The sequence below is a fragment of the Rattus norvegicus genome, chromosome 11 (genome assembly GCF_021556685.1).
Source record: "Rattus norvegicus strain SHRSP/BbbUtx chromosome 11, alternate assembly SHRSP_T2T, whole genome shotgun sequence".
NCBI lineage: Eukaryota > Metazoa > Chordata > Mammalia > Rodentia > Muridae > Rattus > Rattus norvegicus.
In genome coordinates this window covers 93,523,580-93,538,535 of record NC_141544.1, presented here as the reverse complement: position 1 = coordinate 93,538,535, position 14,956 = coordinate 93,523,580, and the positions used below count along the sequence as shown (strand labels likewise).

The 14,956-nt window shown below is 44.9% G+C and overlaps 1 long non-coding RNA gene across 1 annotated transcript; it reads left to right on the top strand.

The window, feature by feature from the left end:
* The first annotated feature begins 6,531 nt into the window (after positions 1 to 6,531).
* LOC134481030 (uncharacterized) lies at positions 6,532 to 11,503 on the top strand. The gene is made up of 3 exons (XR_015633199.1): positions 6,532 to 6,709; positions 10,109 to 10,200; positions 10,476 to 11,503. It is a non-coding gene; the product is annotated as an uncharacterized LOC134481030 (long non-coding RNA).
* Positions 11,504 to 14,956: the final 3,453 nt, after the last annotated feature.

Below are 14,956 nucleotides of genomic sequence, written 5' to 3'. Positions count from 1 at the left end.
GGAAAGGCTGGAAGGAGCTGAGGAACAGGGTGACTCCACAGGAAGACCAGCAGTCTCAACTAACCAGGACCCCTGAGATCTCTCAGACACTTAACAACCAACAAGGAATCATACACTGTTCTGAGGCCCCCAACACATATACAGCAGAGGACTTCCTGGTCTGGCCTCATCAGAGAAGACGCACCTAATCCTTGAGAGACTTGAGGCCCCAGGGGAGTGAGGAGTACTGGTGGGGTCAGGGGGTGGGGGGTACATTCTCTGGGAGACGGGGTGAGGAGAAATGGGAGGAGGAATTGTCAGAAAATAGAACCGGAATAGGATAACAACTAGACTATAAAAAAAGATTAAAGATAATAAAAAAAGAATTTTAAAAAAGTAGTTCTTTGGGGTGATTCCAACATTCATTGTCAGGATACCAACAGTCCAGTCCAAAACATCAAACACAAATCAACAGTGGCAGTCCAGACCAAATGGCAGACACCAAACACGAATCAGTAGCAGCAGCTTGATCCAGAAGAAAAGGCAAGGCTCTGCTGAAGCAGCACGCGGAATGCTATGGAAAGTTCTTTAGTTTCCCTGGCCAGCGGGGGTTCAGAGTAGACCTGGGAGGGGGTGAAAGAATGGGGGACAGGAGGCGCAAAGAAGGAGAGCAAGTCTGTGTTCTGATCAAGCTCTCAAAGTTTATTTAAAAAAAAAAAACAAAAAAACAGCGGCTTAAAAAGACAAGCAGGCGGGAAGGTTACCCAGGACAATCCATCACTGCCACCCCCCCTCCCTATAGCCCTAAACCATAAATTGCAGTTTTACACTGATAAGAACAGACAACTGGCTAGGTGTCCCAAGGCCAGAGGCTGTAGCTGGCTTAATTTTCCTGGAAATAGGGGCCATATAATGAGCAGAGCATTCCTGAGAAGAATTCCTGAGACTGAGCGTGCTTGGCTCCCAGCACTTTAGAGCTTTTCCATCTACAAAGTCATGACAAATGAAAATCAGTAAAGACCAGCCAAGTCCTGCAAGGTGCACCAGTACAAGAGTGTTGCCAACAAAGACCAGCGAAACGTTGTAAGGCAAACTAATGCCAGAGTGTCCTCTCCCTGCTGGTGCAGTCACATTTATATTATTTCTGAACATCACATGTCCTCCTAAGTATCCACTCCAGCAAATCATCATATGCCTTCTCACTAGACAGCTTCCAGGAAAACATCACATGCCTATTCTCAGCACAACATCCTTTCTCATGTCTGCCTCAGCAAAACATCCTCTTTTAAGACAGGTTCTAGAACATCACATGGCACGACTGAGTCTCCAAAGAAATCAGAAATTTCCACTTCAGATGCTTCTTGAAATGCAGTTCAGATTGAGGTGAGAGAGCCTTGTTCCCAAAGCACACCTAGGCCACAGCCTCTGACCATACCGCACAGAACAACAGCTTAAGAACTAAGGTGATATGAGCTGGTTCAGCTCGTTCAACTGATATAGGGATGTAGGTCGAGATTCGTGTGGCCTTTACCCATTTTAACATTTCTAAAGTGTGTGCCTCCCGGAGCTGGAGCCATGGCTCAGCAGTTAAAAAGCACTGGCTGCTCTTCCAGAGGACCAGGGTTCAACTCCCAGCAGTCACATGGTGGTTCATAACCATCTGTAATGGGATCGGGTACCCTCTTCTGGTGTGTCTGAAGACAGTGACAGTGTACTCACATACATAAAAGGTGTGTGCCTCATGTTTTTACCAAGCATGGGAAGCCACAGCTGGTGCAAGGAGATCCAGGTGTTCTTACCCCCATCTCCCCAGTATGGAGTTTTCTCTATTAATTTAGCTTTATACACACTCACACACATGCATACACACACATATATAAACACACACACACACTCACACACACATACACACACATATACACACACACACATATATACATACACACACTCACACACACACATTCACACACACATACACAACATATACACACACATTCATACATACACAACATATACACACACACATTCACACACACATACACACACATATATAAACACACACACTCACACACACATACACACATATACACACACACACTCACACACACATACACATACACACACACACACACACACACACACACACGTAGCCACACTACTAAGCAGCACTTCTACACAAAAGAGAAATTTGGTTTTAAAATTTCATCTCTCTCTTTATAAGAGGTAAATATTTAATTGTAGTGAATGCTTTTGAATGGTGATGAACCCATTGAACCCCTAGGAATCCATTCTAAAGAGAGATTATTTCAATTGCAGATGGAAAACGCACCCACAAAGCTGTATGTTGCATTGTTTACAATGACTTACATGGGAGAAACATCCTAACTATTTATCTATAAATTAGTTTGGGTATGTTTGTATAGTTACACAATGCCACATTTTGCAACCATTAGAAATTATGCTCAGCCTTAGTTTGGGTAAGGAAAGATCTCTTATGCAGGGTACCAAATCCAGAAGTCATTATGGAAAAGCTGACATATTCGATACCATAAATATTAAAAAAAACCCTTGTTCCTGAAGGACACCGTAAAGAAAGTAAAAATACAAGTGACAACCTGAGATAAAATATACAAGAGGAACACTATTACACTATGTGCTTTTACTTTCTCTGTAAATCACACTCTTTCAACTGTGCTTACAAGGAGGAGCTCCATAACTAACACAGGTTCTTTGGGGCAATTCCACTCTTGTTATCAGTAGTCCAGTCCACTAGCAATATGCCAAACATGAATCAGCAGCAGTGGCTCGATCCAGAAGAAACAGCAAGACTCTACCAATTGGCACGTGTCTGCTCAAGGGGCGAGAAGCAGCCAAAACACCATCAGAAGTTTTTGGGTGTGTTTCTTTCTATGAAGGTGTCTTAGTTAGGGCTTTACTGCTGTGAACAGACACCATGACCAAAGCAACTCTTGTAGGGCTAACATCTAATTGGGGTTGGCTTATAGATTCAGAGGTTCAATCCATTATCATCAAGGTGGGGAGCATGGCACCATGCAGGTGGGCATGGTGGAAGGAGCTGAAAGTTCTACATCTTCATCTGAAGGCTGCTAGGAGTATAGTGGCTCCCATGTGGATAGGAGGAAGGTCTTAAAGCCACACCCACAGTGACACACTTTCTCCAACAAGGACACACCTCCAAATAGTGCCTCTTCCTGGGCCAAGCATAGTCAAACTACCACAGAAGTCATGATGAGTGAAGATCAGCGATGAAAGCAAAGAAAAGAATGCTAGAGAATCGTCTGCTATCCGTCAGGTTATACTTATACTCTTCCCAAACATCACATGTCATCTCAAGGGTCTGCTCCAGCAACATCACTGGACAGCTTCCAGAAAAACTCCATGTGTCTGTTCTCAGCAAAACATCCTCTCATAAGACAGTTTTCAGAAAAAACATCTCATGATACAATGGACTCTCCAATGAAACCAGAAATTCCCACTTCAGGAGAGGTCTGAGAAATGTTCTGTTCCTAAAAGCCACAAAAGAAAGCTTCCAAGATATGACTCATAAAGAATATATGAGTGAAGGGGCTTATGGAATCTTCCTCTGTGATTAAGGAGAGTTGCTAAGGCCAAATGTGTGACAGGGGGATCCCTGAGAGGTTACCATGTGAAGCCATGAAGGGGAAGCCTGATTGTCACCAGAGATCCCAAGATTTTGAAAACACCGGAACCATGACAAGCTGCCAAGGAGAGCTTCATAGAGGAAGTTACAGGTGCTAAAGCTGGAAGGTCAGAACTATCTAAGCCCTCTGACATCAGACACAGAGCCACAGGATTTGGATTGCAGCTATTGTCTCACAGGGCATTGGTCTAGTTTTGGTCAAGTATTTTCTCATTCATCCTTTTTTCCTCACTTTTGGAATGATGATGTATATTCTGCACCATTGCATATTAAAAATATATAATTTTGTTTTCTGCTTTTGGTTTTACAGAGGTTAAAATTAAGAGATTGTCTTGAGTCTCAGAAGAAACTGTGGGCTTTTAAACTGTGTTGAGATTGTGAAGTCATTTCAAGTTGGTCTAAATGCATTTTGAACCATGTTATGGCCATGGACCTATGGGAACTGGAGATACGATGTGTGAATTTGAATGTGAATGCCCCCATAGATTCTTATGTTTGAATACTTCATCTGCTACTAGTGGAACTGTTTGAGAAGGATTGGGAGGTGTGGTCTTGATGAAGGAACTATGTCACTGAGGGTAGCCTTTGAGGTTTCAAAAGATTCTAACCATTTCCAGTTAGTTCTCTCTGCGTTTTGTTTTTATCTCAAGATGTGAGCTCTCAGCTACTGCCTTAGGACCATGCAATGTTCCACACCATGATGGTTATGGGCTGTAGCCCTCTGAAACTGTAGGTCCCAAATAAACTCTTTCATAAGTTACTGTGGTCAGTACCTTAACACAGCAATACAAAGGTAACTAAAATGGATCGTAACAATGAGGTAGCTAGAAAATCTGAAGTATTTGGAAATAAATGAGCTATTTCTAAGTAAATTATGGGTCAGAAAAGAAATTACCAGAGACAATATTTTAAAACTGAATGGTAGTGAAAATATAAAACAGCAAAACACCTGAGTTGTACCTGGATAGCACTTCACAAAGAATAGAAATCATCAGAAACAAAAGGCTTAAAGAAAGTGATATAAGATTACACATTAGGAGTCAAGTATGAGTTCTGAGGTAGGGCTGAGGTTTTTTCAGTTGGTAGAGTGCTTGGCTAGTGTGTGCAAAGTCTTGGGTTTGATCTCCAGCACTGCACAAACTTAGCATGCTGGGCAATACCTGTATCTAAGTTCTCAAGAGATGGGGTATAGAAATTCAAGGTCATTCTTAGCTACATAGCAAGTTCAAGGCCAGCCCGAGCTACAAGAAACTGAGAAAGAGAGAGTTACAGAAAGAGGGGGGAGGGAGGAAAGAAGGAAGAAAGGAGGCTGAGGTTACAAGTCAGTGCACAGTCGCTTGCTTTCTAGAGTTTTGAAGACCCTGGAACCCTATAGTAGAAGAAAAGCTGGAAGCTACAGTTTAACTGGCAGCTTGACTGGAAGTTAAATTGTAACGGAGTTAACTAGCTAGCTACAGAGGGATCTGGGTTCCACCACAGTGCAATTGTCCTTCAGCAGTTACAGGGACCGGTTCCAAGATCACTGCTGCCAACAGACAGCAGATCCTTAAATGTGAAGTCTCTTTTATAAGACGATGTACAGCATTTGCATACAACCTACACACATCCTCCCACAAACAGTAAAGTTCTCTCTGTCTTCCTGAGCTCTCCCCCCAGCCTCTCCCATATGTTTTAGACAAAACCAGATTCCTTATAATGCCTAATACCAACGCTACCTCGAAAATTGTGTTTTTAATGTTTGGAGAATAATGACAAGAAAAACAGTATGTATCTGTTTGGTATTAACATAATTTTTATTTCCACAACATTTTTTAAAGATTTATTTTTATTTTATGTGTATGAGTATCGTGTGTGTGTGTGTGTGTGTGTGTGTGTGTGTGTGTGTGTGTGTCTACCATGTGTTTGCCTGGTGCCCAGGAAGTCCAGTAGAGGCTTTCAGATTCCCTATAACTAGAGTTACAGACTTATATCCGTAAATCATGATAAGACCCCATGGAAGAGCAGTCAGTGCTCTTAATCAATGAACCATCTCTCTAGCCTTCTACAAATACGTTTGATCTAAGGTTAACTGAACCTGTGGATGCTGGGATCCAGTGTGTGGGAGCTATCCATATGTGACTGAACTTTATATAGTCTACTTTGTATTAAACACCATCTTTTGGCAAATTTATAGTAACTTTACATTTAATCTCAGCAATTTCAAAATAATTTTTACAGATTTGTTTTATTTTCTGTTATGGGCACCTGGGTCCAGAAGAGGGCGCTGGATCCCCTGGATCTGGAATTACAGGTGGTTATGAGCCACCTAACGTGGGTCCTGAGTCCTCTGCAAAAGCAGCAATAATTCTTAACTACTGAGCCATCTATTCCAAACTCCAGCATCTTCAAAGTTTATTTAAAGTTTAGATAGAGAGCAGCTATGCAGGGTTGGAACATGACTTTAATCCCAGCATGTGGGAGGCAGGGTGGTATGGTTTTGTCAGAGGAAGTGTGTCACTGTGGGGATGGGCTTTGAGACCCTCCTCAGCTGCCTGGAAGACAATCTTCTCCTGGTTCCCTTCAGAACAAGATGTAGAACTCTCAGCTCCAACTCCAGTGCCATGCCTGCCTGGAGGCTGTCATGCTTTCTGCCTTGATGATGATGGACTGAACCTCTGACCCCGTAAGTTATCCCCAATTAATGTTGTCCTGTATAAGAGTTTCTTTGGTCATGATGTATCTTCATAGCAACAGAGACCCTAACCGAGACAGAAGTTGGAACCAGGAGTAGAGTATTGCTGTGATAGGCCTGACCTTGCTTTTGTTTGGAGGAATGTGGACTTTGGGACTTTGGAAAGCAGTGGAATGTTTGAAGTGGGGCTTAATGGGCTGTCCTAGCAGGGGTATGGAAGACTTTGTGGCTGAGGGTGATTTGAACTGTGCAGACCTGGCCCAAGGGGTTTCAGTGGAGAAGAACTTTAGTATGTGGCCTAGAGACTGTCGTGGTAATCTTTGGTGAAGAACGTGGCTGCTTTCTGCCCTTGTCGGAAGAGTCCACCTGAGGCTAAGGTAAAGAGATTTATATTAATTGCATTGAAAAAGAAATCTCAAAAAAGCCCAGCACAGACTTTGCTCTGTGGCTTAGTCTCATGAAGAGCGCTTTGATAAAGGTTCACAAGTTCTGAAAGGAAAAAATACAAAATCCATAGTTCAAATATTAAAGGGGACCAGGAGTCAGAATGGAGCTGAACCCTATATTCAAGCAGATGAACAGATTGAGGGAGCGGTGATCTTGGGTCACTGGCAAGATCCCACCCAGCTAAGCTTATTGTTTGAGTTTGCTGTTGATCGAGGAATAGTTATATCTGGGCGCTGTTACCATCTGGTTATTGCTTTTATTTGGACTTTTAATACGAAATTAACTACAATCCAGAAAATGGAGGACACACCTTGATCCAGATCTTGGGGCTGGAAGACATAGGATGTTGAGGCATAGTGGCCATGAAAAGCTTAGGCCCAGGCGTCCCAGGAGACCCCATGCCTTTCATCCCAGGAGACAGAGGCAAGGAGATCTCTTGAGTTCAAAGCTAGTCCCGGTACAGAGCAAGTCCCAGGTAAAGAAAGGCTTAAATCCAAGCATGGTGGTGCACTGCTGTGATATGGACAATATTTACAATACCAGTCAGGGCTAATACCCTGCCTTTGGTTACTGAGTTCCTGGATGAAAGACACACTCACAGCCTTTACATTTACAATGAGCCCTAAACAGCACAATAGCTGGGCAGCTGCCTCCCCTCCATGCTGTAGAGTCTGCTTTCCTATCGATAACCCTGAGCTATTACTTACTCCTTCTATGCTCCATCTGGGCTGCTCTTTTTTTTTTTTTTTTTTAATTCCGAGCTGGGGACTGAACCCAGGGCCTTGCACTTGCTAGGCAAGCGCTCTACCACTGAGCTAAATCCCCAACCCCCATCTGGGCTGCTCTTAACTCTAGTTGGGCAGCCCTCAGGGCCACATTTTCTTGACCCTTAACCCATGGCAGCTTCTCCTTCCTCCTCTCCTGCATGTCCTTCTACCTTTTGGTCCTCCTGTACCCCAAGCTCATGAAACCCAAACTCCACCTATGTCTCTGCTGCCCAGGCATCATTTACCTACTATAAATAACTTGGAGCAGAGTTACTCAGTGTCTTACAGTGAAGGGACTCTCTGTCTCTGGGGTAACCAGCCCTGGGGGCCCCAATTTAGCTTTAGAATACAAGCAGCATTATGCCAACCCACTAGAGTAAGGCCTTTACCACCCCCCAAACCCCCTACCCCACCTCTTTGCCCCCCCCCCATTCAGGAGGCAGAGCCATGCAAGTCTCTGGGTTCAAGGTCACTCTAGAAATCAAGTTCCAGGAAGTGAAGGAAGTAGAAAACAGAAAGCTGGTGATAATGTAGTAGAACAAGGGGAACATGTTCCAGCTCTAACAAGTAGCAGAACTCTTCAGCTTTGGCCATTAGCTCTGACCTTAGAGTCAAGAATAGAAGGAACTTCTGGGACAATTGATGCTGGTTAGCTAGAGCTAAGAAATTAGCAGTGATTAAGAGGAGCCCAGCATTGCTGAGGTGAAATCTTCTGGGAAGTGCTTATTGGGAGCACAAAGAAGCTGTGTCCCAGAGATAGCCAAGGTTGTACCTTTTGCTGCAGCTGGACTTGGGAATGTGTAAGAGTCACCCAGGTGGTACTGGTTTTGAAGGCATGAAGGGGTCATAGAGAGCAGCTGAGGCTTGGCACTGTGAGAGGTCGAGGAAGACCATTGGTGAAGGTGCATCCTCAATTGCAGTTGATGCCCAGGACTGAAGGGGTCATGCAATGAAGTCGAGATTTGTCTCATGACGAGAGCCTGTGAGAGTTTTTTGGTGAAGACTGGTTGTAGCAGAAGACTCCAGAATGTTGGAGATACAAGCTCTTCCCTCTGTAGAGACACCAAGAACGGCAGCACCAGGGAGTGGAATCAACCAGAGCCTAGAGTTCAACATGGGGAAGAGCTTAAAAACTGACCCAGGTCCTTTGGAGGACCCTGGAAGATCGTCTATGGATCCCAGACATTGTAACAACAGGCTATAAAGTTAAAGTTGCCTTGGAGGCCCCAAGATATTTGAGGTACTAGAACCCTGGGATATCTGTAGAGGAGAGCTAAGAAGGATTGGAACCAGCCCAAGAGAACAAAGTTTGCTGCTGCTGGATGCCAGATCTGCCAACAGCAGAGACCAACGCTGAGCCCCAGATATGGCTCCATTCTTCGAGGAGGCCAGCCAGCACCCTAGGTGACCACATTGGACCACTTTGCTTTGTTCTTACTGGAATAGATTCTTATTCTGGTTATGAATTTGCCTTTCCTGCACGTAATGCCTCTGCCAAAACCACCACACAGAGGCAGCCAGGTCTCAGCCAGCCTGATCTACATAGCAAGTTCTAGGACAGCCAGGCACACACACACACACACACACACACACACACACACAGCCACCAAAACCTTGCCTCAAATGATAACTACAACAAAAGTTAGAGACAGAATAGTTTCTCTATGGCTCTTTCAAATATCTATCATTACACTTGGTTCTTTTTTTTTTTTAAGATGTATTTATTCATTTTATCTATTAGTGTTTTATCTACATCTGCATGCCAGAAGAGGGCATCAAAACTCATCACAGATGGTGAGCCACCATGTGGTTGCTGGGGATTGAACCTGGGTCCTGTGGAAAAGCAGTCAAGTGCTCTTATCTGCCGAACCATATCTCCGGCCCCTACACTCAGTCCTTCCTTAAGATATATAATTTATCCAGTTTCCCAGTGAGGAAACTAGGGCAGAGAGAAGTTGAATTGCTTCTGATACAATGCCTGAGCCTGGGTTTGAGTTCCAGAGCTGGAGAACTAGTCAGTGCTGCACCATTCAAAGAGTGCATAACGTCTAAGTGTTTGGGTCAGCCAGGTCATATTTAGCCATTTTTATACGGTCAGAGATTGGGACTGTATGACACGGGCTCTGCAAATTGTTGCCATGTAGCTGTTTCCTTCTAACGGAAGTGCTCCCTGCTAGGAGGAGGGGCTCAAAGCTAACCAGATTTTTCAGGTCTCAGGAAGCTCAGAAGTTACAAGATCACAAGGCTAGGAAGGTAATCAGATGCTGGGAGAAGAGCCTCTCTGATGGTGGTGGCTGAGGTAGCTAGGATGCTCTGTGCCATCATCCAGGCTGCCTGTGTGCTGTCCACACTCCTCCAAGTAACCTCAGCGCTGTGGTCCCCATCTAGATTGGATGCGTGTATTTCTTTGCTCTGTGGTTTGTGCCCCATTTGAAATATTTAAGCACACACCCCCAGACAATAAATAAGCACTTCGAAGATCTTAAATCCCCTGCACAGTATGTATTGGCTCTTTAGGATTAATTTTTCTTTTCTCTTCTTCTCTTTTCTACATTTTCCCAGGTTAGCTGAATGAGATAGAAGGCATGTTTTCCCTCTGAATCGCACGCCGCATACAAACGACCTCGTCATTGACAAGGCTGTCATTGCTGAAGGTTAAGTGTTTGGCTCAGCTCCCTCCGTCTAAAAACTATGCTCTATAAAATGTTAATCTGCTTTTGTTTATTTTTGAGCCCCAAAGATACTTGAGTAGACAGACACAGTTTCCTCGTCTTATATAACCGTGAAAATGCTTTTTTTTTTTTAATTGGCAAAGCATATCACAGCTTATCTGGTCCAATTCCTCAACTGATAGAAAAAGAGGGTTCTAAAAACAACTGGACAAAAATAGAAATATTATAAATGGAATCACTTTTTTTTTTTTTCTTAGCGGGCAAGCTTGCTCTCAGAGTCTGTGTAAAAGCTTCTGGAAGGGGAACAATCAGCAGCCGTGAAAGCCATACCCACCGGAAGGACTAATCTGCTCGCTGACAAAACCACTCAGCTTTTGACTGACCTGTTAGGAAATCACAGCTTGACTGGACGATTACTTACATCAGTCCTTGTGCTCAGCTCAGACACCGTACTCCTCTTGTTTAATCCTTGCCATAGACCTAAAGGCAAGCTACTGCGAGTGTCCTGGTTATAAAATGAGGCTATGAGTTTTCGGGAGATTAATGAACAATGCATTTATCGTTAGCTGTCTGTCTGTTTGCCTGTTTTTCTGTCTGTTTGTGTGTGTGTCTGTGTGTCTGTGTGTCTGTTGTTTGTTTGCTTTTGAAATAGGGTCCCATACAGTCCAGCCTGGCCTTAAAGTCCTGACATACCCACTTCTACCTCCCCAGTGGAATTGGGGATTGAAGAGATGTGCCACTACACCCAGCATCGAGGACAGCATTATAAACCACAAATCACACACAACAAAATTTCTCATGTGATGTGACTAACCTCACTTACAGCTTAGATACTTTGTTTGGTTAGGAGTAGAGTGATGGATTCCACTTCTGCAGTGATTCAAAGATCCAGAAATTCCTAATTAAAGGAATAGGAGAGAAAATGAACCAGTGTGAAAGTCGGGTTGTAAGGCAGATATTAGGAGCTCTGGAGGTCACTGAGAACAACTCCATCATCAGTGTTAGACCCCACCTCTCATTTACCTGGTACCCTTAGAAAGGGAAGCTTCACCATTGCTCCCCCTTAAGATTTAAGATACAGGGAGTCGAGGGATGGCTCAGAGGTTAAAAGCACTGGCTGCTTCTCCAGAGGTTCTGAGATCAGCTCCCAGAAATCACATGGTGGCTCACAACCATCTGTAATGGGATCTGATGCCCCCTTATGGCCTGCAGGTGTATGTACAAATAAAGTACTCAGACATAAAATACATAAATAAATAAATCTCCTAAAAAGGATTTAAGATACAATATGGCGATAGGAGGACCTTTGTTGAGTTGCTGAAGAAGAGCTACTTCAGACTGGGGTAGTGGGTTGTTGGGAAACTGTGTCCACCAGAAACCATCCAGAGAACCTACAGAGTTCAGTGTGTGGCCGACATCGGTAACCCCAGCAATCCTTCCCTGAGAGGGGAGGTGGAGACAGAAGAATCATCCCGAAGCCAAGAACCAGATAACCTGGAGTCAACTCCTCAGCGGCAGGAACAAAAGAGACCCTGCCTCAACCGGGTGGGAGGTGAGAATGTTCCTGACTTCTCCACTCATTCTGTGCCACGCACACAGCACATTTAGCTAAAAAATGTTTAAGGAAAACTCCTTCCTCTTGGTCAAGAGTTCTAGCTTTGACTCTAGGTGGAAACATGACTTCCTAAACTTACAAAAACAATACACCCTACCATCTCCTTCCTTGACAATTAATCCACAATCCAACTGGACCTGATCGAGAGACCACCCCTCAGAAAAGCTGATTTACCACACACATGCTAGGGAGAAGGGAGGAGTAATTATCCCTTTGATGGCACAATGCACTTATACACCCAGGAGACCTCCCTCTGGGCAGTCGCATACAGATCTTCACTCTGTCTCAACTCCTCTTCCCTCACTTCCTCTCACTGAGAAGGAAGCAACTCCAGAAAGACCAAAGCTCTTTCCCACAGACCCACTGGAGCCAAGACTGTGTCCAATTAAGCCACTCATTTTGACTCTGTGTGACCAGAGTCAAAATTTAACTCTACATTCTCTGAGGCCACCCCCCAGTGAGATGAGGATGATAACACCTGCTTCTCAAGACAGCACGAAAGTTTGTGAAACAATCTCCCCGGGTGTGCTGTGAAGATCTTCAGGTCCTTCCCTAACATATTTTTTTTTTCTTAAAGGAAAAGAAAGAGACTCTTAATCACATGGCCCTGCTGTCTGTCCATCTGAAAGCTGACTTGTCATCTTGAAACCTTGTAGGCTAAACTCATAGAGGGCTTTACAGGGAAGGAGCTGGTTTGGGGTGACAGAGTTGTGAGGGACACTTGGTGACCTCAGAAGGGAAGGGTGTAACATAATGCCTTTTTAAGGAAAAGGAAAATATTACAAGACTCTGCTGACTTGTACAAAGTCTTCCTTACTCAACCATTCTAGGTACAAAGTTAGGAGTCTCCAGGCCAGCATTTCTGATAGACACAGGTGACTAACCATCTTCTCTGACACTTTGTGTATAGTGGGGAGTTTGCCTTGGTCTCTCCAGGCTGCCCCTGAGCAAGGCTGACACTGTTTTCACTTGGCAAGCACACACAGGGCTGCAAAGCTCAGGTCCTTCTCTTCTTCCAGCTGGCTGGACAGGGGCTCACCCAGCCAGCAGCACAAACTGAGGGTAGGATACTGGAAGGATGGGAGAGACATTCACACAGCTTGTCTGACTTTGGATGTGCCTAGGTTTGGTAAACTGTCATTCTAAGCTTACCTCGGACCACTGATGGACATGATGAGCTTACAGCTTGGTAGATCTCATCACATCTCCCAAGGGATAATTTTGGCTATATGGCCATTTGGTGCCTCTTCGAAACTTTCATTTTGTTTTAATGATTGGATTCCTATATTATTTAGTAAGGGTGGGGGGCATACATGTTCCGTGACGTATGTGTGGAGGTCAGAGGGCAAACTGCTGGGGCAGTTTTCTTCTCCTATCGTGTGGCTCCTGGGGACTGAGCTTGAGCCATCTGTCAACATCAGCAGCTGCTAAGCCATCTTGTTAGCAGCCTGTTTTACTTTTGACGCACAGGTCTCCGCCATAGATGGCTCGCATGCTGGGTAGGAGTGGGTCTCAGTGGGACTCCCCTGAGCTTATCCTCTGCAGACATCTTTGCTCACCATTGAACACCTCCATGCTCTAGCGTCTGCTGGGTCTAGACTCAGCTAACAGGGTTGCTGGGAGACATTAAGAGAGGGCAGCCCTGGCATCGAAGCTCTTGTGAATGCAGATGGAGCACGAGTGAAAGAGAAAATGGAGCTGCTCTCTGCTGGATCCTCAGGCCTTTTCATCTTCTTATTTTACTTTTTATCGTTGTTATCTTAAGGGTTGTTTTGTTTCGAGTCAGGATGGGCTGGATGGCCTGGAACTCAGCAGGCTGGCCTTAGACTTGTCGTGACCCTCCTGCCTCTGTCTCTCAAGGGTTGAGACTACAGGGCCCTTTGTTTCCATACCTGCCTAACAGCAAGTTTCCTCAGGGCAGGCTCGGAATTCCAGCTCCTCAGCCTACTGCCATTTGAGCCCAGCCAATTCCCTTTCCACCTTGAGGCTTCTTGTCCTCCCCTAAGAAAGTGGGACAGTAATCAGCCCACAGTGCAGTGGTGAGCAGACACAGGGATATCTCAGCACTCCCTCAGAACCACGCTCATTCCTCTCGCCTCTGACCCTCTAACAAAAGCTCCCGGACTCCGGTCTCAGTGCCTAGTAAATCTGCTAATGTGCCAGTGGGTATAGACGAGTGCATGGAGTCCTCGGGGGAACATGTGGTTAACACGTGTGCATTTTAATAGGGCTCTTTTACAGCGGTTCTAATGCTCTGTGGATTGTCTGGGGCCATGAGGGTTGTTCTCTCAGGTTGTAAACTCGCCGCTACTGGTTCCACCTTCTTCTAAGTCTGTTCTACAAGTCGTCGGGGATGTGGCTCATGCGCGGGGCGTGCACGTACTGGTTAATTGGGAAAGCTTGATTGGGTTTGGAATCACCTAGGAGATACGTTTCGAAGTTTGCAAGGGTGTTTCGAGAGAGGTTCAACTGAGGAGGAAGCGTTTACCCTAAATGTGGGTCGCACCATCAAATGGACGGAGGTCCCAGACCAAATAAAAAGTGGGAAAGCGAGGGTGGGGGAATGGGAGGGGGACTACAGAGATGGGTCACTGACTGCTCTTCTAAAGGTCCTGAGTTCAGTTCCCAGCAACCGCATGGTGGCTCACAACCATCTGTAATGAGATCTGATGTCCTCTTCTGGTGTGTGTTTGAAGACAGCTACACTGTACTCGTATACATAAAATAAATAATTGTTTTTTTAAAAGGAGGTGGGGAAAGCTAGCTGAACATGCTTCTGTGCTTCCTGAATGCAGATGTGATGTGAACAGGTCCCTCACCCTCCCATCCCTTCCCTGCCATCACAGACTGCACTACTCGGACAGAGCCAAAATAAGCCTTTCCTCGCTTAAAATGATTCTCACTGGGTCACAACTAAGAAAAAAAATAACAAAAAACCAGTGTATTCACTCAATAAATACATATTGTTTATATGCTGTACGTGCATGTATGCACATATGTGTGGAAACAGGAAAAAAGCCAGCCTCTCAGGCTGTCTCTTTGGACTCTGAATCCCTCCCACCCCCTTTAACTTACCAGTGGGCAGTACTCATGCCCTGACCTTTGTACACAAACCCTACAGCT